Source organism: Bidens hawaiensis, unplaced genomic scaffold (assembly GCF_021521415.1).
Source record: "Bidens hawaiensis isolate Kalapana, Puna unplaced genomic scaffold, B.hawaiensis_p1.1 tig00028169_1, whole genome shotgun sequence".
Lineage (NCBI taxonomy): Eukaryota > Viridiplantae > Streptophyta > Magnoliopsida > Asterales > Asteraceae > Bidens > Bidens hawaiensis.
The window spans coordinates 256157-276145 of record NW_027494583.1 but is presented as its reverse complement, the minus strand read 5'-3'; the positions used below and the strand labels follow the sequence as shown (position 1 = coordinate 276145).

At 34.2% G+C, this 19989-nt stretch overlaps 2 pseudogenes; both read left to right on the top strand.

Annotated features, from left to right (window-relative positions):
• Positions 1-1275: 1275 nt before the first annotated feature.
• Positions 1276-2751, top strand: LOC143576459 (putative glucan endo-1,3-beta-glucosidase A6 pseudogene; annotated as a pseudogene).
• Positions 2752-12101: 9350 nt separating this feature from the next.
• On the top strand, positions 12102-13229 carry LOC143576458 (putative glucan endo-1,3-beta-glucosidase A6 pseudogene; annotated as a pseudogene).
• The last annotated feature ends 6760 nt before the right edge of the window (positions 13230-19989 follow it).

Below are 19989 nucleotides of genomic sequence, written 5' to 3'. Positions count from 1 at the left end.
TGTGATTGGGCTCCATTTTGTGGACTGTTGGTATTAATGTTGTGAATTGGGAGTTTACTACAAGAATTTGAACGCTGTCCGCTGCTGGTGTTATTGTGAACAGCCGGAGATGAAGAATCCCGAGAGTTTTGGAGCTCATGTTCCGATAGATGCATGTCCATTTGACGAGTATCAACCATGGTGATCGAGGATGATTTAGGATGAATGAAGGAGTGCTAGGTAGAAGAAGTCGAGCGGCTCAAGTACTAGAACACAAACTGGAAATGGTGAGAGTTTGTGTGTCCTTGTAGAAGTGATAGACATTATATATATAGAGGTTCAACGCGTCTCGTCTTATAGCATTTCCTTACTTTTTAGACAACCTAAGATATGTCATTTGCCATTAACGAAGAATGTTAGTTGTGTACACGTTAATTAATTTTTTTAACAACTGATCGATTGTGGCAAATTAAACTAAAAAAGCTAGGAAATTAAATGGTCCATTACATAACTTATCACTATATTAATTGGCATGTATGTATGTATATGTGTCAAAATAACAAAATACAAATATATTCAAAATTAAAGTGTAACACGGTCACTCAATCACCTACAATTAGAAAACTCTTAACTTCTACATATTTCCCTTGTCTAAAACAAGGTTTAAACTTCTCCAAATTATAATACTAATGTTTGTAATAATAATAATAATAATAATAATAATAATAATAATAATAATAATAATAATAATAACCTATGTATCAAATTAACTACAATAAGGAAACTCTTTCTCCAAATTGAATTCCACTCTTCTAAAACAAGGTTTAAACCCCACTAATGTTAGTTTAATTTTCTATTATGTGTTTTAGGTAAATAAATATAATATATTGTATGATAAAAATCATTTTAATAACACTAAAACCAAAAACTCTACTTTTTTATGAGTAATTTGAAATATTATAATAATAATTACCTATTTATTTACGTTATAGGTCCAGTTGATAGCTTATAAAACAATAAATGAGAGGAGAGATTGGGGTAGAGTGTTTCTATACCTCAGCTATTAATAAGTTGGCAAATATATCAGTATAATACTCTAATCAACGGGCCTGGTCATTTTCCGAAAACTATATTTTTCAGTCACCTTTTCAAATGAGTATTTTATTTTCGGATCGAACACACCCTCCATAAAAGAAACAAATCAATAATCATTTAACTTAAACTCACTAAAAAGTTACACATGGTAATTACTTACCCCATTTGTTTTACCACATTTGTGTTCACAAAAACAAAACCGAACAATTCCTACTCTATTCCTAAATTATTACCATCTCAAAGATCTCCACCCCATAATCTTTACCTTAGCAATTCTAAATAATATTGTGAACAATAAATCTAATTTTCACCAAGATCATTGGCACCTTTACAATTCACACAACTTATGAAGTTGAACAGTCACTCTTTATTTATAACACCATCATATGTGTGTTTTTGTGTGTATATATATAAATCATCTCCTATTCACATATCATTCCCATCAATAATTCACTATCATATATATTAGCATTTTCCAATATGGGGAATAAAAAGAGTCCCAATATATCTCTTGTTTTCCTATCTTTCTTATGTCTCACTGCTTACTCAGGTAACATTATAATAAATTTCTTTAAGTGTTATAATTTTCTTAAACACATTCCTAATCCTACCCCTCTTTTTTATATGATTTTAGGGGCGACGGTGTCGAACATGATTGGTATAAACTACGGACGGCTAGGAAACAACCTTCCATCTCCAGCACGATCAATCGAACTCCTGCAAGCCATGAAAGTGGGTCGAGTCAAACTTTACGACGCTGACCACGAAATACTTAACCTTCTATCAGGAAAAAATATTGAAGTTGCAATCACAATTGCAAATGATGAAATATCAGGAATAGCTGCAAACCAACACCTTGCAGACCAATGGGTGTATGAACATATCGTAGCTCACTATCCCAACACTAGAATCCGGTTCGTGCTCGTTGGTCATGAAGTTTTCAGCTCCATTGACACGGATCAAGATATGCAAATAGCACGCGATCTTGTACCCGCCATTAGACGGATTAAAAACACCATAAAAGCGCAAGGCATTCGCAGTATTAAAGTCGGAACACCTCTAGCTATGGACATGATGGAAATGACATTCCCACCTTCAAATGGAAGCTTTAAGCCCGAGATACGCGAGTTCATGGCACCGTTGCTTAAATACATAAACGGGACAAAATCTTATTTCTTCCTAGATGTTTATCCTTACTTAGCATGGTCCGGTAGTCAAGTCACGAACCAAACGGGACTAAGCCTTGACTATGCTTTACTACGAAGCGTAAATGAGACATACACTGACCCACAAACAGGGCTCGTGTACACGAATCTCCTAGACCAGATGCTTGACTCGGTCGTATATGCAATGTCTAAACTTGGATATGATAATGTGATGCTTGCTATTTCGGAAACAGGTTGGCCACACGAAGGCGAGACATGTGCAAACCGAGAAAATGCAGCTCAGTACAATAACAATCTTGTAAGGAAAATGTCTGCGGTCCCAAGTATTGGTACTCCGGCCCGGCCCGGGGAGCTTATACCAACTTTTATATTTTCATTGTATGATGAGGATCAAAAATATGGACCAGCTACTGAAAGACATTGGGGCTTGTTACATCCTGATGGGAGTCCTGTTTATGATGTCAACATAACTACGACTGGCACAACATCTTATTATTAGATATCAAGTTCTAACATACTAGGATTCAACAATCAATCATTATTGAAATAATTCATAGTAATAATTTGGTATTATGTTTGAAATTTGGTCAAGTGATTGTTAATGGATACATATATTTCTTATTAAGTTCTATTTTGAAAGCATGTATGTCAAACAAAATCGATTTTTTTATATTAACAATAATACCATGTACGACTAATATATTTATTGGTGTCAAAGATATCAACCATAACTTGGGTATATTTAAAATTGTATAACATGAACATGACCCGTTTAATATGTTTATCTAAACGGGTGAAACAAGTTGATGGGTTGTAATAAAGTTGCAAACTAGTTGTGGGTTGTAATAAATGGGTTAAGCGGGTTGGTGTATCAACATGTTGGCGGGTCGACATATTTAATTGAACAAGTTGAAATAGTCAACTCAAACACTCCCATTTCATTGGAAACATCAACTAAACATGACCAGATATTAAAAGTGTTAGATATTAAAACTCAAAGCCTATACGAAACCAATATAAGTCCCAACTAGACAGAAACAACCATAACTAGAAAAGACCAAAATGAGAAAAAGAGCATAATTCATGGGCTATTTGGGCTACGAGTGAAGTTACGAGATCCATAAACAATGAATAGAAAGGTTTTAACGAATTAGGTCATGTGACAAACAATCAGATAGTTTGACTCATATACACATTGGACCATTTAGGGCTTCAGATTATCACCGAAGTCGATCTTTTCCTAAACTTTAGTGTTTTCCAATTATTTTCCTTTTAATCTAAAACATGTAAGTAGCTTATTGTCTTAATTTACGTGTTCACATGCATACTCGAATTGAAGTAATCCAAGTTTTATCTTTCTATTATTGGCAAATTTGGTTTCTTGACTTTCTTAAAAGTCATACCGACTCGTCTATTGTCTTGGACAGATGTCACAAATGCATGTTTATACGTACGTACTTACTTGTACATTTTATTCGGGGTGTTACACTAACCCATTACTTTTACTAACACTACTACACATATAAGTATCACATAGTCTAATAAAACAAAGAAAATAGAAAAGTGAAACTAAAAACCAGTTGTAATATGTTGTTGATTATATATAACAAATTCCTGACAAATAACCTGGGAAAACCAACGAACACCTGACACAACTTAGTCTGGCTCCGGTTGTACTTTGTGAGAACTTATTGCTAACATGAACCTCACCAGTGATCCATTTATAATTCGAGGATAATATTTCTGAATATGCTTTCAGTCATTTACTGACAAGGGGCCATTATAGATGAAAGATCATTAATAATGCGTTGCTAATCTGAGGATAAGTTTTTTTTTTCAAGATTTTTTCCCAAGACTATTCAATATATAATTTGTTTGGGGTTGAGTTGTGATGGGTTAAGTTAGATTCACTTTTGTCCCACACCATTTGGTGTTATATAATTTGTTTGGGGTTGAGTTGTGATGGGTTAAGTTAGATTCACTTTTGTCCCACACCATTTGGTGTGGTTACAAAGATGGTTTAGTTTCAAAGTGATGATCATGGGTTCGATTCCTAGTATAGGTGGTTTGTAAATAATAATGTATTTGGCTTTTAAAAAAAAGCTAGATTCACTTTACACAATAGTGAATGCCCATAAATGGCAACCTATAAATAACAACCTAACATCTAACAGTTCAGACCAATAAATGGTGACAAAAATGGGTCGTTAATTTTCACTCGATACCTAGCTAGAATCTACACTTTGTTTTCTTCATCCCCTACCTAACCTACCTGTCTTCACAAATGTTACGACGGTTTTCTTTTTTCTTTTATTTAATTTGGTGTAACTCGCATGTTAGAATTTTTTTTTAAAGATGGTATTTTATAAATAAAAAAGACATTCCTATCAAGTAGTAAAAAAAACATTAAAAATACAATATAGGGTTTTCAGGACACTTGATTCTAGAAATGTTACATTTTTTATTTCTACTATTATAACACAAGAAAGAGAAATGTAAAATTTCATCAAATAACGTGTCTTTGTTATGACGAGTCTTCTCAAATACCAAGTCATTTCTGAACCTCCAAATAATCCATCAAGTGACAAAATAATCATCCCGATTAAATCTTTCTTATGAGTTTGAACTCTCAATGTGTCCCATCAAGAAATCAGCTCAACCGGGACTAAAGAGGAAGACAACGGTAGACCAAGTTTCTAGGCCTAATTTTTTTGTTATGAATACTTGTTAGGCAAATTCCCTAGTCATAACGATGTATATTGTTGTAGAAACCGTGTGTGCTTAAATTAACACAAATACCTTTCCTAAACTTCACGCATGGGTTCTCAAACCTTAAAAAACTTCAAAAGATATACTTTTATAATAACAGGATACATACATTTATATTACTTAGAATACATTCTCATCAATGTGATGCCAAACCTCACACCAAATAAGCCATATTTTAGTTGTCGCAATTTTGGTGAGTCTAAGAAGATGTTGGTTATGTATCATTGAACAATGTTCATATGCTCACGTGATGGTTGAAGCATGCAAAGGTAAATTAGAAGAAATTGATAAAATTCTAATACCTCACGTTTTATTTTACCTAAAATGTTATGAATCACCACCGACAACCTTGCCGACAATATTGTATGACACCAAATTTCAAAGGTCAATTATATGACCTTGTCTACCAATTATACAATCTTGTCTTCTAAATAGCATAGTTGTAATATATATAGCATGTAAATGTAAGGGTAAAGATTATCCGAGACACATTCTCATATTTGCTATTATCATCTTTCTTTCATAATCATATTCAATATTCTTATAATTGTGGTGATATTATAACACGTTATCAGCACGAGCCGCTTATATCCTAATCAATAAAGGTAATAGACACAAAGGTATCTACATAAGCATCATAAACACTTCTTTAATTATGTACATTGAAAATATATCTATGCATATACATATACTAAGTAATAACAATAATGTGTATAAACAATGTTATTAAAATTTGATAATCATTCTAATTTTTATATGCACACTAATATATCATTTAAAAGTTAGATTTATTTACACTAACAATTTTATTCTTATTATTGTGCATAATAATTATATATTTTATAAAATAAACTGTATTTATTATCTTATTTATTATCTTACTTTAAAATAATTAATATTATATATACACACACACACACATACAAACGGTAATGTTACCGTTATAAAACGGTAATATAGCCGTTGTAAAACGGTTATAAATTTTCACTATAAATAACCAATTATTAACCCCATTTCATTTACAACAAACATTCTTCTTATTAAATTTATCCAAGATAAAGTTTTCAAAATGATTCACCCGGTTTTGCTGTTGGTCACTATAATGCTTATACTACTTCTCATTCTAATTTTTAATCTCCCATCTGAAGATTTCGGCATTTTCTTTTTCTTTTATATGTTTATAGCTCTACCAGTGTATTGTATCTCATTGTTGATTGATATATATGGATTCTAATATTTATCTTATTATTTGCTCTATTATGTTTAGCAACAAAATGTCAAATATAACAAAACTCGAATTCCCTGCACTCAACATTTCTGGAGAAAATTATTTGTCTTGGACAGCAAATGTCAAAAGACATTTAAAATCTATGGATGTGTTAGAAACAATCCAAGAATACAATGATTGCTCTGACCAGGATAAAGCAAGAGCTGATGTTTTCATCCATAAACATATTGATGAATTACTACAGCATGAGTATTTTAATTATGATAACCCATATATGATATGGGAAGATTTGAAAATCAGATTCGGTCATCTAAGGGAAGTTTTACTTCCTACTTCTAGAGATGAATGGAACAGTCTTAGGTTCCAAGATTTTAAGAGGGTAAATGATTACACCTCTGCTTTATACCGAATTTGCTCAAAGCTAGAATTTTGTGGGTATCCTGTAACAGAGGAAGAAAAGTTAGAGAAAACTTTCTCCACGTTTCATGCATCAAACATAAACTTGCAAACACATTATCGTTTGCAGAATTTTAGGAGATACTCTGATCTAAATGCATTGCTCCTTGTAGCAGAGAAAAATAATGAATTATTGATGAAAAATCATCAATCTCGTCCCACGGGTTCATTAGCAATACCAGAAGCACATGTTGCTCACAAAAGTTCTCATAAAAATTCTGGTCATAAATGGGAACAAAGTCAAGGACGAGGCCGTGGACGTAGTCGTGGTCATTTTGACAAAAGACATTTTAATGATCGTAAGCTTTCATTCAAATGGAACAATAATTCTTACGGTCATGGTCGTCGCCGTGGCCGTGGTCGTAACAAGAGAGCCAATAATTATCATGTCCCACACAATACCAATTCCAACCACCAAAATAAATGGAATGAAGCTGGTAGGTCCGAAAACAATGGCACTTCATGTTTTAGATGTGGAAGTATAAACCACTGGGTAAAGGCTTGTCGCACAGCTCCACATCTGTGTGAACTGTACCAAGCCTCCCTAAAAGGAAAAGAGAAAGAAGTGAACCATGTTGATAACTTTAATAATATCAATGCTGAGCTGAGCGTTGAAGACTTTGAGGTGGAACTTTGAAACAAAGTTGCTTGACTACTATAATTAGATGCAATTATTAAGTGTGTTCTCATTATCTTTAATTATGTAGTTCCTCTTTCATGTACTACTTGTGTTTCAATTAAATAAAGTTCTTATTAAAATATCATATGTTTTCGTTATACACTTATTATTTTTTCTTAATATTTTTCAAGATTTAAAATGAAAATCACCGGAGCACAAGATCAAACAAATGAATAAGATATATGTATAGCGGATAGTGGAGCCACGCATACTATACTTAGATCTAAAAAATATTTTTATAAACTGAAACCAACAAAAGGGAACATCAATACAATATCAGGTCCTACAAACTTAATAGAAGGAGTGGGAAAAGCTAATTTAGCATTACCAATTGGTACAAAGCTCAAAATAGAAAATGCTTTATTTTCCCTAAAATCAACAAGAAATTTGTTGAGTTTCAGAAACATATATTATAATGGATATGATACTAAGTCAAGGACTGTTAGTAATGAAAAATATTTGCATATCATATGCAAAGATCAAATATTGGAAAAATTTCCAATGCTCCATTATGGTTTGCATTATACATATATAAATGTGCCTCAAGCACATATGGCAGTCAAAGAAAATTGTTGCGATTCTGGTATCATAAACTTATGGCATGACAGATTAGGCCATCCAGGATCCACAATGATGAAAAGGATCATTAAAAATACACATAGGCATCCACTGAAAGGTCAAAAGATCCACAAAATAGATAAAATGTCTCAATGTACATCTTGTTCTCTTGGAAAATTAATTACAAGGCCTTCGCCATTAAAAGTCGATAAAGAAACACCAATGTTTCTTGAAAGAATTCAAGGTGACATATGTGGACCAATTCATCCACCATGTGGACCATTTAGATACTTCATGGTCTTAATAGACGCATCCAGCAGATGGTCTAATATCTCTTTATTATCGACTCGTAAAGTTGCTTTTGCAAAATTTCTTGCTCAAATTATCAAATTACGTGCACATTTTCCGGATATACCATTAAAAGAGTAAGGCTTGATAATGCGGGAGAATTTATGCTTTTGATGATTATTGCATGTCTGTGGGGATTGTTGTAGAACACCCTGTTGCTCATGTACACACACAAAATGGCTTAGCTGAGTCATTGATCAAACGCCTACAGCTAATAGCTAGACCATTAATAATGAGGACAAAACTCCCTGTTTCTATTTGGGGTCATGCAATTATGCATGCTGGATCATTGATACGTGTGAGACCAAGTGCAAATCATAAATACTCTCCCACACAACTTGTTTATGGAAATGAGCCAAATATCTCTCATCTTAGAATTTTTGGGTGTGCTGTGTATGTTCCTATTGCACCGCCACAACGCACAAAAATGGGTCCCCAAAGAAGGTTGGGAATATATGTTGGATATGAAACGTCTTCCATCATAAGATACCTTGAACCTTTAACAGGTGATGTATTTACAGCACGTTTTGCTGATTGCCATTTTAACGAGACAATGTTCCCGGCATTAGGGGGAGAAATGAAAAGGCAAGAAAGAGTTATATCATGGTGTGTGCCATCATTGTTACACCTAGACCCAAGATCAAAACAAAGTGAGACAGAGGTTCAAAAAATAATACATCTACAAAAAATTGCAAATCAGTTACCTGATGTATTTACTGATATAAACAGGGTCACTAAATCTCATATACCAGCTGCTAATGCTCCAGCTCAAGTTGAGATTCCAAGTAAGCAAAACCATAATAATGCACCTCATGAATCTCAAAAACATTTAAAACGTGGAAGGCCAATCGGTTCAAAGGATAAAAATCCTCGAAAAAGAAAGGGTTCTGAGAAGGATAATAACCCTAAGGAAGGAATGATTGACAAAACCTTCCCTCAGGAAAGAATAAATGATATAACATTTCCTCAGGAAGAAATAAATGATTCCAATAAAGAATTGTCAATAAACTATGGTAAATCACATATAATGTGGGATCGAGATGAAATGGAAAATATTGATGATATATTTTCTTATTCTGTGGCAAGTGATATCATGGAAGAAAATGATGACCCTGAACCAAAATCTGTAGATGATTGTAAAAATCGACAAGATTGGAACAAATGGAAAGATGCCATGCAAGCTGAATTAAATTCCCTAAATAATCGAAAGGTTTTTGGACCTATTGTCATTACACCAAAGTCAATGAAACCTGTAGGATATAAATGGGTTTTTGTGAGAAAACGAAATGTGAAAAATGAAGTTATAAGATATAAAGCAAGACTTTTAGCTCAAGGTTTTTCTCAGAGGCCAGGAATTGACTATGAAGAAACGTATTCTCCTGTTATGGATGTTATTACGTTTAAATATTTAATCAGCTTAGCAGTCTCTAAAAAGTTAGAGATGCGTCTTATGGATGTTGTCACAGCTTACTTGTATGGATCACTAGATAGTGACATCTATATGAAAATTCCCGAAGGATTTAAACTCCCCGAAGCAATAAGCTCAAAGCCTAAGGAAATGTATTCCATCAAATTACAAAGATCCTTGTATGGACTGAAACAATCTGGAAGGATGTGGTACAATCGTTTGAGTGATTATTTGATAAGCAAAGGATACACAAATAATCTTATTTGTCCATGTGTCTTCATCAAGAAGACAACATTAGGATATGTGATCATAGATGTGTATGTTGATGATCTAAATTTAATTGGGACACAAAAAGAAATTAATGAAGCAATTGCTCTTTTAAAGAAAGAATTCGAAATGAAAGATCTTGGAAAAACCAAATATTGTCTTGGTTTACAAATTGAGCATATGCATAATGGGATACTTGTGCATCAGTTAACTTATACTGAGAAACTCTTAAAACGTTTCAATATGGACAAAGCAAATCCTTTAAGCACACCGATGGTTGTTAGATCACTCAATGTTGACAATGATCCATTTCGTCCTTGCGAAGATAATGAAGAGATTCTTGGTCCCGAAGTACCATACCTCAGTGCAATTGGAGCACTTATGTATCTTACTAACTGTACAAGACCTGACATTTCTTTTGCAGTTAATTTATTGGCAAGATTCAGTTCATCCCCTACTAAAAGGCATTGAAATGGCATTAAACATATTTTTCGGTATTTAAAAGGAACTGCTGATTTAGGTTTATTTTATCCTAACGATTCAAAAGAAGGATTAGTTGGTTATGCAGATGCAGGTTATTTATCTGATCCCCATAAAGCAAAATCTCAAACTGGATACGTATTTAAGAATGGAGGAACTGCGATTTCATGGCGTTCTCAGAAACAAACACTCATTGCAACATCTTAAAATCATGCTGAAGTCATTGCATTGCATGAAGCTTCAAGAGAATGTGTATGGTTAAGATCTATGTCACGACACATATTGATTTCTTGTGGACTAGAGAAAGATCGAATTCCAACTCCTATCTATGAAGATAATGCAGCTTGTGTCTCGCAAATGATGGAAGGGTATATCAAAAGTGACAGAACAAAGCATATACCACCAAGATACTTTGAGTATACTCGAGACCTTATTAAAGACAATCAGGTTGAGATGAGATATGTCCAGTCCAGCAACAACTCAGCTGATCTTTTCACAAAAGCACCTCCCACAGCAACATTCAGGAAACATGTTCATGATATTGGCATGCGCCATGTACGGACAATGTAACGACCTGCAATATGAGGGGGGGGGGGGGCTATATACTGCACTCTTTTTCCCTTAGCTAAAGTTTTTTTCCATTGGGTTTTTCTCTAGCAAGGTTTTTAATGAGGCAGTACTTCAAGACCCCGAAGTTTTGAAATGGTGTCATCCAAGGGGGAGTGTTATGAATCACCACCGACAACCTTGCCGACAATATTGTATGACACCAAATTTCAAAGGCCAATTATATGACCTTGTCTACCAATTATACAATCTTGTCTTCTAAATAGTATAGTTGTTGTAATATATATAGCATGTAAATGTAAGGGTAAAGATTATCCGAGACACATTCTCATATTTGCTATTATCATCTTTCTTTCATAATCATATTCAATATTCTTATAATTGTGGTGATATTATAATATAAAATAAATTATAATTACTAGTTAAAATTGTGTTAAGGATAGGAAGTCACCAAAATATGACACGTGTATTTAGGCGATGGTCATAAATGTTATTATATAATTATGTTGCACGTTACATAATCACGTAACATATAATTTGAAATTGTGTATCACGTATATATAGTAGTGTACCGGTCATGTACCAGGCTATGTAAATACGTAATAGGTTGTATTACTTTGATGTTACTGACCTTGCCAAATAGTCGGTCAGTTTTACTATTTATAATGTGTGCAATCAATATATATTTGATGCTACCACCATAAAACAAATAAGAAAAAGGAAAAAAGATCATATCTACATTACAATAAAAAATAGATTTGTAGTGCTTAACCTCTCTATTTTATCACACCTACTTTAATAAACATCACAAAAGTAAAACCAAAACATTCCTACCACATATAAAATAAATGAACACAACCAAACTTTAACCTTTACCTTGCTTACGTTCATTCAACATTTCTATACCTAAATTATTACCATCTCAAATGTCTCCTTCACTTATAACCTTTACTTTATCAATTCTAAATTATATTATGAATTAAAAATCCAATCATCACAAAGTTCATTGACACTTACACAACTTATGAAGTTGAGCAATCACTATTTATAACATAATCATCATTTGTACATTAACCAGCATCATATATTAGCATTTTTTTTCATATGGAGAATAAAAGTTTCCACAAGATAGCTCTTCTTTCCCTCTCTTTCTTGTATCTCTTTGTGATTTCACGGGCGGTGATATCGAATGGGATCGGCATAAGCTATGGTCGGCTAGGAAACAACCTTCCGTCTCCAGCCAGATCCATAGAACTCCTACAAAACATGAATGTAGGTCGAGTCAAACTTTATGACGCTGACCACGAAATACTCCATCTTCTATCGGGAAAGAATATTAGTGTCGCGGTCACAATTGCAAATGACGAAATCTCGGGAATCGCTGCAAATCAACACCTTGCGGAGCAATGGGTGTATGAACATATCCTAGCTCACTATCCCAATACTAGAATTCAATTTGTGCTTGTTGGCCATGAAGTTTTCAGCTCCATTAGCACATATCAAGATAGGCAAATAGCACGCGATCTTGTACCCGCCATTAGACGGATTAAGAGCACGATTAAAGCGCAAGGGATTCACAATATTAAAGTATCAACACCTCTTGCAATGGACATGATGGGAATAACATTTCCACCTTCAAATGGAAGCTTTAAGGCCGAGATACACGAACTCATGGTACCATTGCTGAAATACATAAACAGGACGAAATCTTATTTCTTCGTAGATGTTTACCCTTACTTCGCATGGTTCGAAAGTCAAGTCATGAACCAAACAAGCATAAACCTTGATTTTGCATTACTTAGAAGCGTAAATGAGACCTACACTGATCCATATACCGGGCTGGTGTACACGAATCTGCTAGACCAGATGCTTGACTCAGTGGCTTATGCAATGGCTATACTTGGATATGATGATATAATGCTTGCTATTTCGGAAACAGGCTGGCCACACGCAGGAGAGTCTGGTGCAACTCCAGAAAATGCAGCTGAGTACAACAACAATCTCATAAGGAAAATGTCTGCAGTCCCAAGTGTTGGAACTCCGGCCCGACACGGGGAGGTAATGCCAACTTTTATATTCTCATTGTATGATGAGAATCAGAAATATGGTCCTGCTACTGAACGACATTGGGGCTTGCTAAATCCTGATGGGAGCCCTGTTTATCTGGTGAACATAACTGGGAAGAGTACATCTGATTAGATATACGAGTGATTCGGTTATCGTTCATCGTCAAATAATTCATAGTAATCGATGCAATATACTCACTAGAAGTAGTTCATTCACTTTCATACATTGATGTAACAGTTTTATAACATTGTTGTATTGGTTTACCATTTTACATATTTGATACATTTATTATGCATTCTTTTTTCAGCTGATATAAGTTTTGATAACCATCCCTTTTAACTAAACAAATAAAATTATTTTGTTTTAATTGAACAGAGAGCTCACACAATCTTTACTTTACACCTACTTTACTCTTAAAATAAAATCAAAATCACCACACTTTCATTTAATAGGGTTTAAGCCCACAACCACTTGTCACCACCATGCCACCTGGATTTCCACTTTGAAACTACAAAAACACATGAACAAACTAGTTTGATGTTATTATTTATGTAGATAACATATACATTTGTAAGACCATGAGTAGTCATGACTCTCCACCTTCAGGTATTATGCGTCACGTGGCGCTCAGTCAGAGTTATGGTTTTTTACAAAAACAGGTTGTAGTCATAACTCTCCACCCTTAGGCATTATGCGCCACGTGGCGCCCAATCACTTATACACTTTTTGTTTTTTTTTTTAATTTTTAATAAAGAATAATCAAATAACAATAATATATTATTAAATAAATATTACATGAAAATAAAAAAAACTACTCGTCATAGTTGTCGTCCTTGTCGTCTTCGCCCACTTCGTCGTCGTCGTCTTCGTCCTCGTCTCCGTCGTCCTCTTCGTCTTCATCGTCTTCGTCGTCTTCATCATCGTCTTCATTGTTGCCCTTGTTTTGATCATCGTTTTCACCAGGAAAAGGCGTTATGTATCTCTCTTCGTCGTCTTCATCACCGTCTTCATTGTTGCCCTCGTTTGGACCAAATCCTCCTTTAGTGCGTTATGTATCTCTCTTGACCGCACGGAATCCGAGTTTTCGAGTCGTTTCTCCATACTTGCCGGAGTCCATGGTGGATCCGGGTCCGGTATGAAAGTTGGACATATTGCTCTTCCCTCGTCCTCGATGATCATGTTATGCATTATGATACACGCATACATAGCACATCTCATTCTTTCTAAAGACCACAAACGACAAGGATTTTTAACAAAATGCCATCGTTGTTGAAGAACACCAAAACACCTCTCGATATCCTTTTCTCGCAGACTCTTGTACTTTCTTAAAATACTGTATTTTTTCATCCATCGGGTCTCTGAATGTTTTAATGATTATCGCATACTATGGATATATTCCATCACCCAGATAGTACCCATGATGGTAGAAGTTATCGTTAGCCCAAAACGAAGCTACGGGAACGGTCCCAGATATGTAACTCTCCATCACAGGAGACTGCTCTAAGACGGTTATGTCATTGTTGGAACCGGGAACACCAAAGAATGCCTACCAAATCCAAAGGTCGTATGAAGCAATCGCTTGAAGGCTGACTGTTGGTCCCTTTTGGTCACCTCGTGTGAATTGACCTCGCCATGCAGTTGGACAATTAGCCCATTCCCAAATGCATGCAATCTACACTCCCTATCATGCCGGGGAAACCATGCACCCTTGTATGTGCCTCGTAAAGACGTTGTAGATCGTTACAGTTGGGCTCTCTCAGATAATGTGGTCCATATAGTTTCAATATTCCTATATTTTACAAAACTTTTATAAAATAAATTATTAAAGTAAACAAGTGATAAAATTATTTAAAAAAAAAACAAAACGTACCGTAACAAAAATACTCCAAGGTGTCCCGAGTTGTTTTGTCGGCCATCTTTAAATACTTGTCGTTGATGTCGGCCGTGTTTCCGTAGGCGAGCACGCGTACGGCTGACGTAACCTTCTGAATAGCCGTGAATCCTAGCGTCCCTCGACCGTCAAGCTTTTGCTTAAAGTAATCAAGCTCACGCTCCAAATCATTGGTGATGCACATAAATAAATTTTTAGACATCCGAAAACGACGCCTAAAGGTCTTCTGGTTCTTGTATCTCGACGAGTCGCAGAAGTAATCCGCCATCAACCGGTTGTTGGCTTCGGTACGATCTCGTTCGATATATGCTCTTTTTGAAACGGGGGGTGATGGAGAGCTAATCGCACTCGTAACGGAACTCATATAAGTTGTCGCGAGCATAATCGCACTCGTAACCGCCTGTTCCTCCGCCACGTCCTTGGCTTGTTGGTCGGGCCCGAGAAACTGTTTATATATAGATGGAAGATCCATTTATATAGTGAATTTTGTGTGAGAAATTAGAGTTGAAAGAGAATTTTTATAAGTTTGATGAGTTTTGATTGGGAATGAGTTGGTTTAATATATAGGAAATATTTTTTGTTTGTTTGTATATTCCAAATCTCCAACGGTAAACGGCTAATTTTTTTGAAATTGGAGCCATTAAATCGCGTTATATATAAAACGTTCAAAAAAAACAAGCCAAAACGCCGGGGGGGGGTGTGCCCCCGGCGTTATAGGCTAAAACGCCTCCATAACTTTCCCATTACGGATGGTCTAATAGTAAGTACACAAATTTTTAAATATGAGGCATAGATAAAATATTTTTTTAAGAATTTGGGCTTGTGTATTTGTTTCTCACGACAATTTAGTATATAATGAACCTAACCACATATATATTTTTGATCGTTTACCAACACATATGTATGCAATAAAATTTACATATGTGTAGATTATATGAATAAACATAACTTATTACTTTTATTTTTTATTTTAAAAACTGTTAAAACTGAAAAACAAAAAAATGAATGATTTACAGAACATGGTTCCAGTGTTTTCGAATCCATAGAACATGAGTTGGGTTATCAAGGTGTAGTGTGGATTGAGAAGCACATAAAAACCATTAAACCGAACCAGAACCGAGCAACAAATCGAAATCAAACCGGTTCAGGACGAATAATATAGGAACTGGTTTAAAACCAAAGTTAATAGCCGGTTTGGGATTTGTTTATAGTTTTGAAGCATGAACGGGTTTGGAACTGATGATTTTACGAATTGATACCCATGAAGCAGTTTACGAACCGGTTTAGAACCGATGCTCATGAATCAATATGATGTGTGTTAAGTATGTATGTATGTTATGTATTTTTGTATGTTTTGTTTAAACCTTTTTTTAATGCAACACCGGTTCCAACTCAAAACTAGTTTCAAACTGAACCTTAACTGGTTCCACAAGTTTGGGTTTTCAATCTCACAACGCAAGTTCGAAAACCTATCCATTTCACCCACGAATCGTTTTTGACCACATTGACCAGGAACCGAACTGGCTCCTACCAAGTTGGTTTAGAGTTGCAAATCGATTTGTGCACTTGTAGATCGAATGCAAGCCAGCTTCTTCATGTACCTTAGTTTTTTTCAACGAGTCATCTACAAGAGAATTCACTACTAGAAAACTAGATTTGCGGTGAGAAACATAAAAGATGGAAATAAAATGTAAACTATACTAAAAATAAAATTGTTGATTGAAACCGGTGTTGCAAAAATCTTGGCTATGTGCCGATTAATCCCCGATTAATCATTAGTCGCCACTTTACTGATTAATTTTAGGTTAATCAGTCAATTGTCAAATCCGGCCAAAATAAAGACTGATCAGACTTAATCGGCTTTTTCTGATGAGGTTCTGGCCTAATCGATTTTTGGCGAGATTCCAGTCAAAATTAGCAGTTTCTAGTGATATTCAAACCAAAATATGTTTTTATATGTATAAAACTAAAAATTACATATAAAAATATGTAAATATATAAATAAAACTAGTTTTTATTCCCCGTATTATGGGGGTTGTTTTATATTGTTTGTTATAATATTTATTTATTTTTTGAATTAATATTTTTTTATTGTATGAAAGTTCATAATATACTTATGGTTTGATGATAAATTGTTTCACAAATAAATGAGATGTTATAACCGGGTTTAAAAGCTAAATGGTTTTGATGAGACTCAAGACCCGTTTATTTTTTTACTATAAAATTGTTTTTTTTAATTATAAATAATATTTATGAAAGTTAATAATATACTTATGGTTTGATGAGACCCAAGACCCGTTTATTTGTTTTACTATAAAATGAGTTTTTTAATTTAAATAATATATATATCTTTTTTAAAATAAATAAGATATTAATTTTTCGTATATCCTATTTTATAGGATTTGTACATCAATAATTTCGTGAGAATAATTTTTAATTGAGTAAAGTGTCATTTTCGTTCTTGTGGTTTAACAAATAATGCGAATTTAGTCCAAAAAGTTTATTTTTTGCATATGAACCCTCCACGTTTCCCAGTTCTTGCCAATTACATCCAAATCACTAACCCCGTTAAATTTAATCGTTAAGTCATGGGTAGACATGTATTTTCACTCTTTCTTTATTAAAATATGTATTTCAGTGAACTGCGATTTTCGTCCTTGTGGTTTGTTCAAATCTGCAGTATTAGTCCAATAGTTTCAAGTTTGCAATTTTATTCCCTATGGTTTCATTTCACTTGCAATTAAACTCGAATTCCTTAATCTTATTATGTCTGGTCGTTAAACCCATCAGTATGCCCTTCATGTGACGGGGCAGTTTTGTTCCTTGTTTTTTCCTTTTCCCCAAAATACACCCCAGCCCCTCACGTGAGGGGCCTTGCGAATTAGGACTGAGGTTTATTTGAGGAGAAAAACAACAAAAATGGTCGTCACGTGAGAGGCACGCAAATGGGTTAACGACTAGACTTAACGAGGTTAATAAATATGGGTTTAATTGCAAGTGAAATAAACTACAAGGACGAAAATTACAAACTTGAAACTATTGGACCAAAACCTCGAATATGGACAAACCACAAGGACGAAAACCGTAGTTTACTGAAGTAAGTATTATAATAAAGAAAGAGTGAAAAGACATGTCTACCCCTAACTTAACGATTATATTTAACGGGGTTAGTGATTTGGACGTAATTGGCAAGAACTGGGAAACGTGGAGGGTCCATATGCAAAAAAATAAACTTTTTGGACTAAATTCGCATTATTTGTCAGACCACAAGGACGAAAATGACACTTTACTCTTTTTAATTTAATGAGATGTTATAACACGTTTAAGAAATATCTGGGTTTGGTAAGACTCATTATCATGAATTCGGGTTAAATGCATGAGAAGACTCAATTTAAAAATTAAGCAAATCTGGTGATTCCAAAAAAAGATGAATGACCACATCGCGACACGTAGGATTTTTATGTCTTCGTTTATATAGATTATAGATAGATTAGAAAATTATACATTAAAATATGATCCGATTAAACATTCCACGTGTCCCGTCCCACCGCACGGTTAACTAGTAATGATTTTTACAACAAATATTGAAACCAATAATTGTGTTGATAAAAACTAATAAAAAAATATAAAAATAATAATAAAATTGTCTTGATTTATCGAGAAATGTATCTACTATTATAATAAAACAAGCTTAAGCTCTTTATGACAGGTGTCTTCTTTGTGACCAGCCTCCTCTTTTATTTTCACTTCATCTAAATTTGACATCTGGCCTCACCACAATTAGGATTTAGACAGTTACGTATTACGGTTTTAGCAATTCTAAATTTCCAAGCTTCCTTCCCACAACCTGCAATTGAACGATTAAACGGTTAACAAAACGTGAAGGATAATTCTCAGCCTATATCGCAATTATTTGTAGCACTTTTGTTGTTTTTATTACTCATAGATGGTAATCGAGTAATTTTGTAGCACTTTTGTTGTTTATGGCTTTAGGGACTGTCGAGTCCCCTTTTTCACCCAAACTAAATATACCATGGTTCACTAAAGGTAAGGTAATTAATATATATATATATATATATGTATATATATATATATATATATATATATATATATATATTGGGCGCCCTGCTTGCGGTGCGCGCATATAATGTATATATGCGTGAACCTCAGGTGGGCAAAAGTGAAATTGCACTAATTTTGACGTTATTTTACTAATCTCGTGAAAATAACGTTAAAAGTGGCGGTAATCAGGCATCATGTGGTGGCGTTGATAGCCGAAAGATAAGGGTACATGTACCAATCGGCCGGTGTGCCGATGGTTGAGTGTTATGTGCCTTATGTCCAAGGCTTGATGCAAAACTACTATCGAGCCGGGGGTCTCACCGGAAGCAATCTCTCTATTCCTATGGGGTAGAGGTAAGGCTGTCTACATCTTACCCTCCTCAGACTCTATCATAGCTTTGCTATTGGTGGGATATACTGAGTACGATGATGATGATGATGATGATATATATATATTGGGTTACTAAATTTCGCTTTTATCATTGTTTATGATGAACGACATATATTATAATTGTTATGTATTTTTTTTCTCTTTTCAGTTTTAACAGAATTTTATCATTTGTACTTATTTATGAATGGAATCATTCACCCCTGCTTTCACCCAGGTACATAATTTATAAATTGTGCAGAAACTTTAGGGTTTTGTAAACTTAAAAAAGTTGAATTTAGTATTTAGAGGCATTTTAGGTTTTCAGTTTTTAAGGTTTATATGAGTTTTGTTGGGATAGGATGTTATTCGCATTTGTGTTATTTAATTTACCATTTGATTCATCTCCAGAAGATGTAAAAAGGAAATAATGTAATATCTTTGTTTTTATGGGTAAGTCAACCAGGATTCATATTTTGGTGTTTGCTATTTTCATAATAAGCCATGTATAATACCTCTAATATTCACAACTATATTTCTTATGGAAATGGAAATACATACTCTATGTGTACATTAGTTTGTTGTTATGCCAGGTTTGTTTT